A 5,328-nucleotide genomic window follows, 5' to 3' on the forward strand; every position below is an offset into this window, starting at 1 on the left:
TAAAATTTAAATTATTAAAATTTAACATTTAAATTTTTAAAATTTATTATTCAAATTTATAAAATTTAATATTTAAATTTTTAATGTTTAACTTTCTAAATTTCAAATTTTTAATATTTAAATTTATAAAATTTATTATTTAAATTTATAAAATTTGACATTTAAATTATTAAAATTTAATATTTAAATTTTTAAAATTTAGAATTTAAGTTTATTATATTTAGTATTCAAATTTTTATATTTTGATATATAAATTTTTAAAATTTAAGTTTATAAAATTTATTATTTAATTTTATAAAATTTAATACTTAAGATTTTAATATTTAACTTTCTAAATTTTAAATTTTTAATTTTTAAATCTATAAAATTTAGCATTTATATTTTTAAAATTTGATATTTAAATTTTTAAAATTTAAATTATTAAAATTTAACATTTAAATTTTTAAAATTAAAAATTTAAGTTCATAATATTTAGTATTTAAATTTTTAAATTTGATGTTTAAATTATTAAAATTTAATATTTAAATTTTTAAAATTTAAAATTTAAGTTTATAAAATTTAGTATTTAAATTTTTAAAATTTGATATTTAAATTATTAAAATTTAATATTTAAATTTTTAAAATTTAATTTAAGTTTATAAAATTTAGTATTTAAATTTTTAAAATTTAAATTATTAAAATTTAAAATTTAAATTTTTAAAATTTATTATTTAAATTTATAAAATTTAATATTTAAGTTTTTAATGTTTAACTTTCTAAATTTTAAATTTTTAATATTTCAATTTATAAAATTTGGCATTTAAATTTTTAAAATTTGATATTTAAATTATTAAAATTTAATATTTAAATTTTTAAAATTTAAAATTTTAGTTTATAAAATTTAGTATTTAAATTTTTAAAATTTAAAATTTAAGTTTAAAATATTTAGTATTTAAATTTTTAAAATTTGATATTTAAATTTTTAAAATTTATATTTTAAAATTTAACATTTAAATTTTTAAAATTTAAAAATTTAAGATTATAAAATTTAAAACTTTATTATTATTTATTATTTTAATTTATAAAATTTAATATTAAAGTTTTTAATATTTAACTTTCCAAATTATAAATTTTTAATATTTATATTTATAAAACTTAGCATTTAAATTTTTAAAATTTGATATTTAAATTTTAATAATTTAAATTATTATAATTTAAAATTTAAATTATTAAAATTTAAAATTTAAATTATTAAAATTTAATATTTAAATTTTTAAAATTTAAAATTTAAATTTTTAAAATTTATTTTTTAAATTTATAAAATATAATATTTAAGTTTTTAATATATAACTTTCTAAATTTTAAATTTTTAATATTTAAATTTATAAAATTTAGCATTTAAATTTTTAAAATTTGATAGTTAAATTATTAAAATTAAATATTTAAATTTTTAAAATTTAAAATTTAAGTTTATAAAGTTTAGTATTTAAATTTTTAAAATTTGATATTTAAATTTTTAAAATTTAAATTATTAAACTTTAACATTTAAATTTTTAAAATTTAAAATTTAAGTTTTTAATATTTAGTATTTAAATTTTTACAATTTGATATTTAAATTTTAAAAATTTAAATTATTAAAATTTAACATTTAAATTTTTAAAATTTAAGATTATAAAATTTAAAACTTAAATTTTTAAAATTTATTATTTTAATTTATAAAATTTAATATTTAAGTTTTTAATATTTAACTTTCCAAATTATAAATTTTTAATATTTAAATTTATAAAACTTAGCATTTAAATTTTTAAAATTTGATATTTAAATTTTAAAAATTTAAATTATTAAAATTTAAAATTTAAATTATTAAAATTTAAAATTTAAATTATTAAAATTTAAAATTTAAATTATTAAAATTTATAATCTAAATTATTAAAATTTAACATTTAAATTTTTAAAATTTAAAATTTAAGTTTATAAAATTTAGTATTTAAATTTTTATAATTTGATATTTAAATTATTAAAATTTAATATTTAAATTTTTAAAATTTGATATTTAAATTTTAAAAATTTAAATTATTATAATTTAAAATTTAAATTATTAAAATTTAACATTTAAATTTTTAAAATTTAAAATTTAGAATTATAATATTTATTATTTAAATTTATAAAATTTATAATTTTAATATATAAAATTTAATATTTAAGTTTTTAATATTTAACTTTCTGAATTTTAAATTTTTATTATTTAAATTTATAAAATTTAGCATTTAAATTTTTAAACTTTGATATTAAAATTTTTAAAATTTAAATTATTAAAATTTAACATTTAAATTTTTAAAATTTAAAATTTAAATTTTTAAAATTTATTATTTAAATTTATAAAATTTAATATTTTAGTTTTTAAAATTTAACTTTATAAATTTTAAATTTTTAAAATTTATTATTTAAATTTATAAAATTTAATATTTAAGTTTTTAAAATTTAACTTTCTAAATTTTAAATTTTTAAAATTTGATAGTTAAATTATTAAAATTTAATATTTAAATTTTTAAAATTTAAAATTTTAGTTTATAAAATTTAGTATTTAAATTTTTAAAATTTGATATTTAAATTATTAAAATTTAATATTTAAATTTTTAAAATTTTAAATTTAAGTTTATAATATTTAGTGTTCAAATTTTTAAAATTTGATATATCAATTTTTAAAACTTAAAATTTAAATTTTTAAAATTTATTTTTTAAATTTATAAAATATAATATTAAAGTTTTTAATATTTAACTTTCTAAATTTTAAATTTTTAAAATTTAATAGTTAAATTATTAAAATTTAATATTTAAATTTATAAAATTTAAAATTTAAGTTTATAAAATTTAGTATTTAAATTTTTAAAATTTAATATTAAAGTTTTTAATATTTAACTTTCAAAATTATAAATTTTTAATATTTATATTTATAAAACTTAGCATTTAAATTTTTAAAATTTGATATTTAAATTTTAATAATTTAAATTATTATAATTTAAAATTTAAATTATTAAAATTTAAAATTTAAATTATTAAAATTTAATATTTAAATTTTTAAAATATAAATTTAAATTTTTAAAATTTATTTTTTAAATTTATAAAATATAATATTTAAGTTTTTAATATATAGCTTTCTAAATTTTAAATTTTTAATATTTAAATTTATAAAATTTAGCATTTAAATTTTTAAAATTTGATAGTTAAATTATTAAAATTAAATATTTAAATTTTTAAAATTTAAAATTTAAGTTTATAAAATTTAGTATTTAAATTTTTAAAATTTGATATTTAAATTTTTAAAATTTAAATTATTAAAATTTAACATTTAAATTTTTAAAATTTAAAATTTAAGTTTATAATATTTAGTATTTAAATTTTTAAAATTTGATATTTAAATTTTAAAAATTTAAATTATTATAATTTAACATTTAAATTTTTAAAATTTAAGATTATAAAATTTAAAACTTAAATTTTTAAAATTTATTATTTTAATTTATAAAATTTAATATTTAAGTTTTTAATATTTAACTTTCCAAATTATAAATTTTTAATATTTAAATTTATAAAACTTAGCATTTAAATTTTTAAAATTTGATATTTAAATTTTAAAAATTTAAATTATTAAAATTTAAAATTTAAATTATTAAAATTTAAAATTTAAATTATTAAAATTTAAAATTTAAATTATTAAAATTTAAAATTTTAATTATTAAAATTTATAATCTAAATTATTAAAATTTAACATTTAAATTTTTAAAATTTTAAATTTAAGTTTATAAAATTTAGTATTTAAATTTTTAAAATTTGATATTTAAATTATTAAAATTTAATATTTAAATTTTTAAAATTTAAAATTCAAGTTTATAAAATTTAGTATTTAAATTTTTAAAATTTGATATTTAAATTATTAAAATTTAATATTTAAATTTTTAAAATTTAAAATTTAAGTTTATAAAATTTAGTACTTAAACTTTTAAAATTTGTTATTTAAATTTTTAAAATTTAAATTATTAAAATTTAACATTTAAATTTTTAAAATTTAAAATTTAAGTCTATAATATTTAGTATTTAAATTTTTAAAATTTGATATTTTAATTTTTTAAATTTATATTATTAAAATTTAACATTTAAATTTTTAAAATTTAAAATTTAAGATTATTAAATTTAAAACTTAAATTTTTAAAATTTATTATTTTAATTTATAAAATTTAATATTTAAGTTTTTAATATTTAACTTTCCAAATTATAAATTTTTAATATTTAAGTTTATAAAACTTAGCATTTAAATTTTTAAAATTTGATATTTAAATTTTAAAAATTTAAATTATTATAATTTAAAATTTAAATTATTAAAATTTAAAATTTAAATTATTAAAATTTAACATTTAAATTTTTAAAATTTATAATTTAGGATTATAATATTTATTATTTAAATTTTTAAAATTTATAATTTTAATATATAAAATTTAATATTTAGGTTTTTAATATTTAACTTTCTGAATTTTAAATTTTTATTATTTAAATTTATAAAATTTAGCATTTAAATTTTTAAACTTTGATATTAAAATTTTTAAAATTTAAATTATTAAAATTTAACATTTAAATTTTTAAAATTTAAGATTATAAAATTTAAAACTTAAATTTTTAAAATTTATTATTTTAATTTATAAAATTTAATATTTAAGTTTTTAATATTTAACTTTCCAAATTATGAATTTTTAATATTTAAATTTATAAAACTTAGCATTTAAATTTTTAAAATTTGATATTTAAATTTTAAAAATTTAAATTATTAAAATTTAAAATTTAAATTATTAAAATTTAAAATTTAAATTATTAAAATTTAAAATTTAAATTATTAAAATTTATAATCTAAATTATTAAAATTTAACATTTAAATTTTTAAAATTTAAAATTTAAGTTTATAAAATTTAGTATTTAAATTTTTATAATTTGATATTTAAATTATTAAAATTTAATATTTAAATTTTTAAAATTTGATATTTAAATTTTAAAATTTTAAATTATTATAATTTAAAATTTAAATTATTAAAATTTAACATTTAAATTTTTAAAATTTAAAGTTTAGAATTATAATATTTATTATTTAAATTTTTAAAATTTATAATTTTAATATATAAAATTTAATATTTAAGTTTTTAATATTTAACTTTCTGAATTTTAAATTTTTATTATTTAAATTTATAAAATTTAGCATTTAAATTTTTAAACTTTGATATTAAAATTTTTAAAATATAAATTATTAAAATTTAACATTTAAATTTTTAAAATTTAAAATTTAAATTTTTAAAATTTATTATTTAA

The sequence above is a fragment of the Aethina tumida genome, chromosome 4, assembly GCF_024364675.1.
Source record: "Aethina tumida isolate Nest 87 chromosome 4, icAetTumi1.1, whole genome shotgun sequence".
NCBI classification, from domain to species: domain Eukaryota; kingdom Metazoa; phylum Arthropoda; class Insecta; order Coleoptera; family Nitidulidae; genus Aethina; species Aethina tumida.